Here is a 14705-nt window from a genome sequence, read left to right as displayed (position 1 = left end):
TGTGTGTGTGTGTGTGTGTGTGTGTGACTGTGCATCTCTGAGTGAATGCTTGACAGAGACAGAAGTGTGTCTGAGTGTGTCAGCACCTGTACCTCGACAGAGGTGTGGTTCTTTATGTGTGTTTGAGTGGGTGCATGTTTGTCTGCGCATCTGTGTGTGTGTGTTTTTGTATACAAGCTGACAAATGAGCCTGACTGCATCCCACAGTGTGCTTGTGTGAGTGTATGTGTGTGTGTGTGTGTGTGTGTTTGTGTGTGTGTGTGTGTGTGTGTGTGTGTGCGTGGTAAGACAGCTGCTCACACTTTGCCTGTCTATCCCTAGATAACAAGACAGGCGGGGGGCGTAGCGAAGTGGGAGGGAGTTTTGCTGTTGTTTAGTAGCCACAGTCTGCTCTGGGTAACTATATTACTGCATTTAGCCAAAGCTGACACTGAGAGGCAAATGAGCTGCTTTTGACACATTTTTTGACTCTGGTTGGTTTTTGCAGCTAGTTTGCAGCTAATTTGAAAATATGGTTTAGCTTGATTTTGTAAGTTAAGTGATGGCTAGGCTGACCATACTTTCAAACCCCAAAGCTGGGACCCTTAAGTGCTGCACATTTATGCATGCACACAATAATATGCACTTATACATGCACCATAGGCATTTTCATCAGGATGGAGGACAATTATTTCAGCACTTAGCACACCAACTGAGCGCACCTTTCAACACCATGGACAGCACCTCAGCAGACAAGGTTTTATCTCCCAAAATTCACCAAAACATTGTTGAAAACTGTACAATATCACTAGTAAATACAGAAGGGCTGCATTGGTGTAATATAACATATGTACTGATGGTCAGATATCTGTTTTAAATAAAACAAATTGATTTGTGGGTGTGAATAGCAAAGAACAGGAACAAGTTAGTACTGAATGTTGAGACACAGGACATTTCAGGGTTTTACACATATCGGTCGGGACTTGGGACACCCAGCTTGAAACAGGGACATTCCCAGACAAACCGAGACGCCTGGTCACCCTGGCGATGGCTCAGTTAGCAGGCTGAAAGCTTTGCAGTAGGCTGTTGGCTAGACCTCTGACACTTTACCTCATATTTATTTTTTATGAGCTGTTATTGAGGTAAAGTGTCCTGCCTGCCTCTTCGGGTTTCCCAGCATTGATGAGAACAGGTATGCAGTTACACAGAGTTACACTTATCCAAGCCTGATTCTGAAAGTGTTTTTTTTTTTTTAGTTTACAATTATTATTTTAATATATATTCCATGTTGTTTGGAGTGTGCACTGCCTCACTGCAGTCCACTTTAGGATCAACTGCACAAGCACAAAGGGAATTAGGACCCTTGGCCTGTCCAGTGCTAGCTGGCCACAGACTGTCAGCGATGCATACACAGAGTTCATAACACAGTATTTCCCTGTCTCTGTTCATGCTTCACACACCATTCAAAGAAAATGTTGTTTTTCTTTCATTTCATTTTGCACAATAATTACCCCAACCGACAAATACCGACAATATTTGCTTTACACAGACAATTATCAGTTCTGTGCTTTATTAATTATGTCAGCTCTGGAATCAGAACATTATAAGGTGGGTATTCAATCAAAAATGCATATTTAAAAGTTGAGGAATTCCAATTATATGTTGTGAAAATTTAAGCACCCACAAATGATTTGCAAAATAGTTTGTTGAAATGTAACATGTGGGGAAATTGTAGTAAATGGGTGAAACTTTCAAAATCATCAGTATGGTGCTTTTAAAAAGTGATCTCTGTGAAAACACCACCACAATGACTACTTTATTACCAACGGTGTAGCCAAAATCAAGTACATCAAACTTGTCATCTTTAAGTTTTTTTTTTTTTTTTTTTTTTTTTTTTTTAATCAGGGAACTTGGAGTATGCTGCCCTTTATCTGTCTCTTAATGTATTTTGTCTCTTATTTTATTCTCATTGTTATCTGTATCCTTTGTGCTTTCTGCAAAGCAATTTGAGAGAAACCAATTAGTCTTTCAAGGCAAATCTTAATCTTTAATTCCTTACAATATCTCACAGCAGGGTGAGCTAAACAACTTTTTCTTAATTTTTTCCTTGAAAAAATAAAACTCTGTTAAAGTTCAAATTTCACTTAGGTTGAATATAACTGCTTCAAGTATGGCCAACGGTGCCAATATATCTGCAGTATAGAAAAAGAGGAGTTGTTTTCTCCCAGAAGAGGCAGAAATTGATTACCTTCCCAAAGCAGAGAGTAGGCAACTTCTTAGTTGGCAACCTTACTGACTAATCTGCAACGCTCTCTCTCTCTCTCTCTCTCTCTCTCTCTCTCCCTCTCTCTCTCTTCAACGTCCAATGATTCATTGACAGAGTACTTTACCTTGATGCCTTCTGGTGTGATTGCACAACTTAAAAAAACCCACTCTCTCTAGTACAGGCATGATCCAATATCCAAGAGCTTTGAGGGCCCAGTGCCCAGCAGTGCATATTTTTCTCACTGCTAGCAATAATGCCATCAAAAACATCCAATTAAATTCACACAAAGTTCTTACTGGGCTCACAAGAACAGAAATGCAGACTTATTTAATTATCTGTCTTTTTTAATTGTCACTGGTGCAAATACAACTGTAGCAAAAAGTAAATGCATTTTGCATAAAATGTGTTCCTTGACAATAGGAACATCGAATCTTTCACCCAAATTTGAGAGGATTTATTGTCCAGCAAATCATTCCATATTGAGAGCATAAGGAAACACAGTCTGTCTGTAATTTAAGAGCCATAGTTGGCTGTTATATATTTGCGCAGTGAAGTAATGGTAGCCTGGGTCTTACAGAAGCAGGCTTGACTGGAACATTGCCGGTCCAAATGCTTAGACTGATGCAGAAAAGTGAACAATGCGCTCCCTTTCTTCAACCACTGCTGCCAAGGTGAACTTAAGCAAGGCTATACCTTGACCAAGCTTGGGCAGCAGTAGGTGGTGAAGAGATTAGAAAGAACTTTCTTCAAATCCCGTGGTGGAAAGCCTCAAGCTTAAAGAAGTGTCCCTGAGCAAGACTCTGAATCCTCTCCTGCTGCGGGGCTGCTTTTGTGTAGCTGACACTGAAGGTAAAAGAGAGACCTGCTCAGATCAGTAGACATCTCATTATCATTATTACATTTGTCTGGTGAAGCTGCTCAGTGGCCATCAGGAGAAGACAGACAGTACAAGACTTTAACTTGGTAATCACAGCTCAAAGTGCACATCTGCGTCTGTATTTCAGTACCTACAAGCCATAGAAATGTTGAAAAATATTTGCATTGACTACAATGAATTTGAAAATAAAACATACATAGAGACTTGGAGAGTTATGGTGATATCATCTTTATTATCAGGACAAACATATGCATACATTTTCTTTGTTAACTGTAGATCATCAGGATGGGAATATATGTCTTCTGTGGAGAATTTCTTTCTTTTTTTTTTTTAAGTTGATGATATCGCTGCTGTTTCTGCTTATCGCTGTTAATGCTGTGATAAGCCATGTCCAAAAATGGAAAATACAGGAGAAGTGAGTGAAAAAAAAAAAAAAAAACATAAAAGGAAAAGTACACTTCATTGCCTAGCTTCCAAGAAAACTGTCAGACAGTGTCTATAAGAACCATAAGTAGCCCTCATGTGGTGTTCAGGTTTATGTGACCCAAAATCAAATTTATTTGGTGAAAACTTTTTTTTGTATTTATCTGTATCTCATGAAGCCTGGTTAATACCTTTCCACTGAGCATCAGAGCAGCCATGTCACAGTCTTTATACTGTCCCATCTGACAGATTGAGATAGTTGATGAAAGGAATATAACTGTGTAAACTCGCCCAAAAAAATGCAACGCAGATCCTGGATTTCATACCCGCATTTAGAGCAAACATACCCACAACAGGATGAAAACATGAGCGAACTAGATGAATGAAGTGAATGAAGCAGCTTAGCGACCCAGAGAGCAGCACCCTGTACAGATAGAGCAACTTAGACATGCAAGCTAGACAGTGAATCTCCTCCAGGCTGCCGCCTGCTGGAGATAACAAGTGAATATCTTGTGGTTATGATTAGGAACAGACCTAATTAAAACATCTAACCCGATCAAAGTGGAATTCTATATTGCAATATAATTTTATATGGCTGTTTTTGCTAAAAATCAAACACTGCATGAGGGTTAGACGTGTCTTCAGGCTTATCTCTCTAGAACTGGTATCCTGCATTCACCTCATAACTGTCAGAGTATTGACAGTAAAAACAACTTGGCAGTGTTCACAAGTTCAAATTTGTTTGAAGTTATCAAGATGCCCCACTTTATGATTTAGGCTGTTAAGTGCATATGTAGAGAAACATTTTTGTTTAGTGCAGCTTTAAAGTTACATTTTTACATCAGCAATTTCACTTACTTTTATTCCTTAAATACAGGCATTTTATGTTTCTTGTTATGTTTGTTTGGAACTGGTTACTTGGGTATGGACAGCAATAGCCAACATGGATGAAGAGACAAAGAAAATAGCGCCACCTACAGGTCCCAAACCCCATCAACACAGAATGCAAAAGGGACATCACACTACTTAATGCGCTGGTGGACAAGTGCAGTCTTTGGCAGGCTTTAGCACCAAAGATGGCGTTTTTTTTTTGTTTTTTTTTTTGTTGTTTTTTTCCAAAATGGAGAATCTCATGTATTCCCATTTTAATATATAAAACGCTTCACTACCTTGCTGTAAAATGAAGAAAGCATTGATGTTGGCCTTAAGTGTAGGCCAGTCAGAGAATTATACAGCCATGCACAAGGAGGCAGACACAAAAACACATCCACACAGTTAGACAAATATGCCTGAATGCACACTTACACACACACACTCACACACTGAGGGAGAGAGAGGCAAAAACCTTGCGGCGCATTAGCAGATGAGTTAACACTAAGTCAAACGGACAGCTTCTTCTCTCACTGACTCACAATAAATGTACTAATATCTGCACTCTCATTCTCACTGTCTGTTTCTCTACCCCCCATCTCCCTCGCTCACTCTCTCTTTCTTAGTCTCAGTGAATCAACAAATATTTACTGTCTCACTCTTCTGCCTGTCTCTCGCTCTCTCTCCAAAATCTTCTCTGTGAGTCACACCAGGCATTCTGCAGTGCTGACGCTCTTTCACTGTCTCCCTTCCCTTTCTTTGCCCCGTTCACTGACTTAGCTAACTGAGGACAAATTGCAAGAGAAGCAAACTCAACTGATTTTGTATCCTCAGTATGTCCTCAGGGAGGGAAAAAAAGTAAAAGGAATCCCATTAGTGGAAAGTTTTGAAAATCACCTATATATGACCATATTATACCAAAAAAAAACAAACAAACAAAAAAAAAAAAAAAACGTCTTTTTTAACACACAGGTGAAAGGGATTCAAAATTTTACTTTCAGATATCACTATAAAAATTCACAAGTTGATTACACACACAAAGAAAAAAAAAAGTCAATTACAAGCTCTTTGAATTATTCTGTTTACACATGCATATCACACATTATCTGATTTGATATGTGCTAATTGGAATAAATGCCAGAGCAGATATTTAAACAGTGAATTAAAAGGTTACTATGTATTTGGTAACCTTGAATTAAAGGGTTACTATATAACAGTGAATTAAAAGGTTACTATATATATAGTAACCTTTTAATTAATTTAATTTAATAACCATTTATTCCAATTAGCGCATGGAATGGAATGGAAGTATTCCAATTCCATTTATTCCACTGGACTAATCTGTGTATGTATCAGGATGAGGGATAATTATTTCAGCACTTTCAGCACACCTACTGAGTGCACCTTTCAGCCCCATGGACAGCACCTCAACACATGAAAAACGTTCAGGGCAAAGAAAAGGTAGAAAAAAGCCTCTATAAAGAGGTACGATACAGCTTCATCAGTGTCTGAAACAATAACTTGATACTGAGGAGATTTTGCTGGCTCTGTTTTGGCTTCTTTTTCATTTCTTTCTCCTTGTTTTCAGCTGTACTGCTGCTATGTTTCAACCATCAATCCATTTTTTTTTTTTTTTTTTTTTGTTGTCTGTCCTCCCGGTCCCACTGAGCCAACATCCCCACTTGAAGACCACAGCAGCAGATTTAAACCACAAAGACACACATTTGACACCTTTGGGAAATCCAGAAGGAAAATCAAGGTTCAAATAAGGATTATCAAATACTGTATCATTCAGCAAGTAACACTAAACATTTTGGTATATACTAAGTGTATGTTCCGCTTGAATTGTGGGTGTGAATAGTGAAAAACCAGGACAATTTGGTACTGAATGTTGAAAACGGGGACATTTTAGTGTTTTACAGATATTATTGGGACTTGGGACGCCCAGCTTGGCACCACAACAATCCTGGACAAAGCGGGATGTCCGGTCAACATAAGCTAATGTGTTAGCATCTAGCCCAGTAACACAACACATAATATAGGCTATGCAACACATAAGTGTTTGCATGGGGCTTACTATCACACAGCATAGCAAGTCAAGTCACTTTATTTCTACAGCACATTTTAAAAACAACCAGTGATAGAGTTATAGTTAGATTTGAGATGTAGGATTTTTTTTTTTTTTTTTTTTTTTTTCACTTTCTTATACATTTCACACATTCACATTGTAATGTGGATATGTATGATTAACATAACATATGCTGAAATGCTAGCATGGAGCTTACTATCACTCAACAAAGAGTATGCTAAAGTGTTAGCAAGAGGCCTACTATCACTCATCTTAGTGTACACTACAGTGTTAGCATGGAGCTACACAGCCTGTGATAATGGCGGCTATTACTATATGTTTCATAATGGTCAATCCATGCTAGCTCAAAAGTGTTAGCATGCAGCATTGACGCTAACAATCTACCAGTCACGTGTGAATGATATTTTGTGTATTTTCATCATTTGACCTCAAAGTTGACTAAAATTTAACGTATTCCATCAAAGGTGTAGCATCTACAACATTATTGACAAAAAGATGTGATTTCACCTCCTCCCCCCGTTTTTAATACATCTTCTGATGCTCTACCTTGGACACATCATCAGTGTTGTATCCTGGATTCACTGGGTGTTTCGGGTCTTGCAACAGACACCCTCCTCCAGGCGACCCAACCGAGGTTGATCAAGCCTCGGCCTGTGTCCAAGTGGCGTACAACTACTGACCCCACTGGTCACCCCTCTTCAGCCACAGCCATCTAGACGCCTTCTCTGCTGCCTCTGTGTTGTTGTTAATGGCTCTTCTCCTGCTCAGACCTCTGATGCCTAGGGTTCTGTAGGCCTTCTTGAGGGAGTAGCCAGCAAACCCCCGACTGCCCACCTCCACTGGCATGCATCTGGTCTTCCAACCATTTCCGCGACAGTCCTCCACCAGCTCCTGGTACTTTGCCCTCTTCCTCTCTTGCGCCTCCTCCATCTGCTCCTCCCATGGCACGGTTAACTCCAGCAGGATGAGCTGTCTTGAGGCCTCAGAGACCAAGATGATTTCTGGTCTCAGTGAGGTGATGTGAGGTGGGATCCTCAGCTGCCTCTCCAGCTCGACCGTCATCACCCAGTCTTGTGCTGTAGACAGCAACCCTGCAGAGCAGTTTTTGGGTCTACTCTTTGGCCGCTGACCTTCTTTGACAAACTCAATTTTCCTGGCTGTGGTGTGGGTGTATCTGCTGTCACTGATCCCCTTGCTGATTGACTCAGCGATGGACTTGAGGACCTGGTTGTGTCTCCAGCGATAACGCCCCTCGCCCAGTGCCTTGGAGCAGCTGCTCAGGATGTGCTTGACAGTCCCTGGCTTGGAACAAAGGGTGCATGTGTGTGTCTACTTTTCCCCATGTGAACAGGTTGGATGGGCTGGGGAGGACATCGTAGACCCCCTGAATCAAGAATTTGATCCTCTGGGGTTTCCACCTCGACATGTCCTGCCAGGTGACATTCCTTTCCATTGCCTGTTCCCATCTCAACCAGGCACCCTGTTGTCGCATTGCCACGGTTTTGGTCGCCCGCTCTTCCTCCACTGAAGTGCGCACCTCCGCCTGCACCAGTTTCCGTCTCTCCCTCCTGCTGGCAGTGACATATCGGCCAGATGTTGAACTCCCAAATCCAGCTCTGCCCTGCGCCACACTCCCAAGAAGGGCCTTGTGCTGAAGTCGAGCTTCTGCCTGCTGGACTGCCTCGCCTGCACTCCACTTCCTCCCCGTCCTCACCCTGATCCCTGGTGTCTCTCGATCTGGTGTACTGCAGGTGTTCTCGTGCTCGTGCCACCATGGATTCCTCCTTGACCGAGCTGAAGGGAAGCCTGAACTTGTTGCTGTTCCCATACAGCGCAACACTGCTCAGGCTGCGTGGCAAGCCCAGCCATCTGCGCAGACAGCTGCTCACCTTGCGCTCCAAGCCTTCCACTACCGTCATGGGGACTTCATAAATGAGTAGAGGCCAGAGGATTCTTGGGAGGATACCGTGCTGCTAGACCCATGCCTTGAATCTTCCAGGGAGTCCTGACTTGTCCACAGCTCTTAACCATACTTTATTTTGGTCAATGACTATCTTTTTTCTTTTTCATGTGGCAATTTGATTGATTTTAGAGTCTAATGATTTAAAAAACAAAAACAAAACAAAACTCTGCATTCTTTATCATCTCATTTTTTCTCTTCTTTTTTGTACACACCTCTGTTCTTTTTTATTCATACCATTACATCATTTTTACCATCATCATCTACATCTGCAGCTCTTCTCTGCAAATTTATTTTTGCCTTCTCCTTCATCTGCCAAATTTTCACTTGTCTGTTTCCATTCTACACCTCCCTCTTTTTCTTTCTGTTCCTCTACTTCCCTCCCTCCCTCTCATTCATTGAATGCAGAGTGATGACAGAAGCTGAGAAGTAATAGAGCATCAAGGGCAGAATGGTCAGAATTGGCAACACACACACACACACACACACACACACACACACAGTGAGTCACGTGTGCACATGCTCACATTCAGGCAGGCCAGCATAACTATGCATGGTTCTCACATTGCACAGAGCAGACTTACACAGTTTACACACAGACACACACAGTATATATGAGCAAGACAAGACAATATATACACTGATACAAGCAGAAGTATACAAACACATCTATGCTTCTTTCTCGCTCCCACAGATACTCACACATACTCACATAATCACACTCTATTTATTGACTGAGAGCACGTGTGTCTTTCATTCGTGTATTACCCAGGAAGAGAAAGATTGGCTGATTGGTATTCAGATGCTAATGCCAGACGTGTACACACATTTAGCATTCACAGAAATAGATCTTTAACAATGATGTAAAAAGTATTTACTGCAACATATGTGTAACTATATGTGATTGACTGTCCATACCTTAAATTTAATGATAAAAGTGGACGTTAAAATTCTACACATCACACTAATGATATTGAGCCTGCATATTTGCCAACAGCCAAATACATATTTGCCTGCATGTTTGACTGTTGGCAATCAAATATGCTTTCAACACAATTTTACCACATGTGATAAAAACTCACATAGAACAAAGGTCTTCTTCTACAAAGTTCAATTCAATTCAATTCAATTTTATTTATTTGTATAGCCCAGAATCACAAATACAAATTTGTCTCAAAGGGCTTTACAGAAAAATACAACATCCTCTGTCCTTAGACCCTCACATCGGATGAGGAACAACTCCCTAAAAAAACCCCTTTAACAGGGAGAAAAATAGGAAGAAACCTCAGGGGAGCAACAGAGGAGGGATCCCTCCCCAGGACGGACAGACGTGCAATAGATGTTGTAAACACAGATAACAAACAATAAATGTATGGGAATAGATAGGTGGCGGATGAGGGATGATGACGCCAAGGCAAGCTGGATGCACCAGAGCAGCCAGGGACCCGGGCCACACAGCCACCTACACCACGACGACCTGGATCTAAAATAGACAGCACGCACTCGGACAAACACACATCAACCATTCACACACACTCACACAGAGACAAAGGTGTCACATTAATTATCTGGAGAAGACTAATTGATAATTAGCTCCGTGAGAGCAATAATTTCATAATCTCGTCGGCAGGTGAGTGCTTGGGTTACTTCACTGAGACAGAGAACCAGCCCACCGTACCACTAACTGTCAGCCATAAGTTAGGCCGAAGAGATGAGTTTTTAATCTAGATTTGAAAGAATCAACAGATTCAGATTGCCTGACGTCAGCAGGGAGGTTATTCCACAGCAGCGGGGCACGATAGGAAAAGGCCCGGCCACCTGCTGACTTCTTCTTAATCCTAGGTAAGCAAAGCAGCCCCGCATTTTGAGAGCGGAGAGCCCGCGATGGAATGTAGGGTTTAAGGAGATCCGAAAGGTAAGATGGGGCAAACCCATTTAAGATTTTGTAGGTTAACAGAAGCACCTTAAAGTCAGATCTAATATGCACAGGAAGCCAATGAAGGGAGGCCAGAATTGGAGTAATATGATCAAATTTTCTAGTTCTAGTTAAGACCCTAGCTGCAGCATTTTGAACCATCTGGAGACTTTTGGTGCTGGCCTGTGGGAGACCTGAAAACAGGACATTGCAGTAATCAAGTCTGGCTGAAACAAATGCATGAATTAAGGTCTCTGCGTCAGCCATGGACAGGGAAGACCGAATTTGTGCTATATTACGTAAATGAAAATAGGCAGTCTTGGTGATATCCTTAATGTGCCTGTCAAAGGATAAGCAGGGATCAAAAGTAACACCGAGATTTTTGGCTGCCACACTTTGTGAAATCACACAGTTGTCAAGTAGAACTGTTAACTGTTCAAAACAGTGTCTATGTCTGGGAGGGCCGACTACTAACATCTCAGTTTTATCTGAGTTTAATAGCAGGAAATTTAGTGACATCCAATTCTTTACCGCAGCCAGACAGACCTCTAATCTATTGATCTCTGTGGGATCATCAGCCTTTATGGGCAAATATAGCTGAGTATCATCAGCATAACAATGGAAATTAATACCATGGCTACGTATAATTTGTCCAAGTGGCGAGATGTACAGGGAAAAGAGAAGAGGACCCAGGACTGAGCCCTGAGGTACCCCGCATTTAACATTGGAGAATTTGGATCTAGTATTATTGTACATGACAGACTGTGTTCTTTCAGATAAGTATGAGTTAAGCCATGCACGAGCCAGGCCCGTGACACCAAAATTCTCAGTTAGTCTCTCTAATAAAATGGAATGATCAACAGTATCAAAGGCTGCACTGAGGTCCAGTAATAAAAGCACAGAGGTAGAGTCCGCATCAATAGCCAACAGAAGATCGTTGGCAACTCTAGTAAGTGCTGTCTCAGTGGAGTGACAGGCCCTGAAAGCTGATTGGAAAGGCTCATACAGCTGATTCACTGCCAAATGGGTGGAGAGTTGTTGAAAGACAACTCTCTCGAGCACTTTAGACATGAACGGGAGATTGGAAACTGGGCGATAGCTATTTAAAGAACTAGAATCAAGATGTGGTTTCTTTAAAAGCGGTCTGACCACAGCTGTCTTAAAGCTGCTGGGCACAATGCCAGTACTAAGAGATAAATTAACAATATCTAGCATTGTAGAGCCCAGTAAAGGCCAGGATTCTTTATAAAGCTTGGCAGGTAGCGGATCAAGAAAGCAGGTTGTCGGTTTAGAGGCTATCACAAGCTTAGATAAGGTATCAAGTGAGACAGCCTCAAAAACCGAGATAGTAGGGACTATTGGTGAGCTAGCGACTGCCAATGAGTCCGCAGGAGCTGCAGCGGATTCAGAATTAATTTTTTGCCTGATTTCCTCAACCTTGTTGCCAAAAAAGTCCAGAAAATCATCTGCTGTAAGTGATAAGCTAGTAGCAGATGGCTGTTTTTTCGTGAGCTTTGCTACTGTCTCAAAGAGAAATCTAGGATTATGTTTATTAGTGGCGATTAAGCGGGAGAAATAGGCTGCTTTAGCCACACCTAGGGCGCGCTTATATTTCAATAAGCTATCATGCCAGGATAGGTAAAAAACAACTAACTTCGATTTTCGCCATTGTCGTTCCAATCTCCTGCAGGCCTGCTTCAAAGCTCGTATCTCTTCATTAAACCAGGGTGTGGATCTCTTCAGTCGCCTCGGTCTGGTAGAGAGCGGGGCAACTGTATCAAGGAGACTGGAGAGGGCCACGTTGAGGGAACTAGTAAGGTTTTCAACAGAGCCTGTCTCTACAGTGAGAGGAGCCAAAACTCCAGGCAACTGCTGGCTAAACGCAGCAACAGCAGAGGGACCAATATGGCGACTAGTAATTACATCTGTGCCACCACTAACAGGACAGGCCAGCGATGCCTCAAATTTAATAAGAAAATGATCTGACACAGCAGAGGTGGCTGATAAGACAGTCAGATCAGAAACAACAATCCCTTTAGACAAGACCAGATCAAGGATATTACCATTGCAATGAGTTGCCTCTTGAACAGACTGAGTAAATCCAAATGTATCAATAAGATTTGAAAATGCTTTATTCAGTGGATCATCAGCCTTATTTATACGGATATTAAAATCTCCAAAAACCAAGATCTGTTCAGAATGGGTAACTAAGCCTGACAAAAATTCACCAAACTCATCTAAAAACTGAGAGTAAGGACCAGGCGGTCGATAGATCACCACCATATAAAATGGAGAAAGGCTATGCATGGCTGAGGAAGATGAACTCAAGACAAGAGCCTCAAAGGATTTAAATTTATTTTCCAGATTAGATGTAAATTTAAATATATCTTTGTAAATTAAGGCAACACCACCGCCTTGTTTATGAGCCCGGGCTACATGGGCATAGGAGTAATTAGGTGGAGTAGCCTCATTTAGGGGCAGGAAAACATTTGGTTTCAACCATGTCTCACACAGACCAATCATGTCCAATCCATGATCAAGAATTAGATCATTTATAAGTAAAGCTTTGGTAGCCAGAGATCTAATATTTATAAAACCAAATTTTAGGTTCTTGCTGCCACGACCAGTGGTGAGCAGATCTGAAGACCCACCACTGGCTGAGGTATTAATAGGGACCAAACATCTAGTGTGATTAGCTGACCGTCCCAAACCTTTACGCTTAGGACGATGAGTAAGCACAGGCTTAATAGCTTGAGGAGTATGGTTTTGTAGTCTATAAGGTGCTTTGTTACAGGGATGTACTACAACAGTAGAAGGGGTAGTTTGTAGATTCATATACTGGCCAACCAGGAGACTGTGAGTGGGCCAGTGGGGTAGGGAGACTGTCTCCATGTCGTAAGCCAAGCCAGTAGTCTGATTATCTATACTATGAGAGATATCCTGACCAATCACCTTAGCTACACTAGATGACTCCACACCCACACTAATTCTATACCTAGCAGGCTCTCTAATCACCTGCCACCTGCCGAGTATTAAATCCCTAGTGTCAAACAGAAGCTGAAGCTCTATCTATATTGCTAGACAAAAGAGTGGCGCCTTCCCCAGTAGGATGAAGGCCGTCCGCTTTCAGCAGGTGAGGGCGGCCCCAGAAGGAAGGCCAGTTATCCACAAAGCTAAAACCATGCTCAGCACAGTGACGGGCCAGCCAGCGGTTCAACGAGGTTAACCTACTGTACATCTCATCATTACCCCTCACCGGTAAGGGACCAGAGACAACTAATCGATGCCGACACATCTTTCTAGCTAGCTCAAGTGTCCTGACTAAGCTAGCTTTTGTGATCTCTGACTGCTTCATCCTAGCATTATTGGTGCCGACATGAATAACAATGTTCTTATAGCTACTGGTGTAGTGTGCCTGGGTCCCCTGTTTCTTCCTCGATGCTGCCAGCACCCTAAGATTATCCTCTATGTCGGAGACTCTGGCCCCAGGTAAGCAATGAACCACAGCTGGCGAAGCTAGTCTAACATTGCGGGTGATGGAGTCTCCTATCACTAGCGTGCGTTGCTCTACTCTGTCAACAGGAGTGGGAGAGACATGCTGGCCCACGGGGTTACCAACAGGGCTGGAGAGGGGCGAGAACCGGTTTGCAGTCGGGAGGGGCGACCGCAAACCAGGCCACACAACCGGTGACTTGCTCTTGCGAGCCTTCCCACGCCGGCTAACAGAGACAAACCCCGCCGCCTCTGCCGACGAGGCTAAGCTAGTGCTAGCGCTAGCGGGCCGCCTATCAGGCCCGGGACTGAGGCTATCTGGAGTGCCCGTGATGTCTAGCGTATTCCTAGCTGAAAGTAGCTGCTCTAAATCACGGACACGTCTCTCTAGTAGAGACATCCTATCTGAGAAAGCGGAGCAGTCACTGCACACCATCGTTGTCCAAGGCTGGATTTACTGCAGCAACACAGAGCTAACTAATAGCTAGGCTAACGCTAGCGCTAGTACATAAGCCAGTAAACAGAGTGCGATTAGCTCCGCTAGTCTATCGACTCTGAAGAAGTAGCAGGGTTATCACAATAGCAAGGTAATCAAGTTATAAAATCTACCAGCTACAGAAGAGACGTAATATGTATGGCTAACGATTAGTTTGAACAGGAGAGAGAGAGAGAGAGAGAGAAGGAACAGGTAGCAGCGACCTTACGAAGCAGGAAACAGCGTCACAGCGTCGCAGCGTCAGGTGCGTTCAGGGAGCGTCGGAACGATCGATCGAACGGCTCTCAGCGGAAGCGAGTGGGCGTTCAGTTCAGGGTGATTAATGTCAAAGTTAGAGT

General features: G+C 42.6%; 1 pseudogene; it reads right to left on the bottom strand.

Annotated features, from left to right (window-relative positions):
- Nucleotides 1-7082: 7082 nt before the first annotated feature.
- Nucleotides 7083-14307, bottom strand: LOC115366297 (uncharacterized; annotated as a pseudogene).
- Between the last annotated feature and the right edge of the window lie 398 nt (nt 14308-14705).

This window comes from Myripristis murdjan, chromosome 10 (genome assembly GCF_902150065.1).
Source record: "Myripristis murdjan chromosome 10, fMyrMur1.1, whole genome shotgun sequence".
NCBI classification, from domain to species: domain Eukaryota; kingdom Metazoa; phylum Chordata; class Actinopteri; order Holocentriformes; family Holocentridae; genus Myripristis; species Myripristis murdjan.
This window is presented reverse-complemented; position numbering and strand designations above follow the sequence as displayed.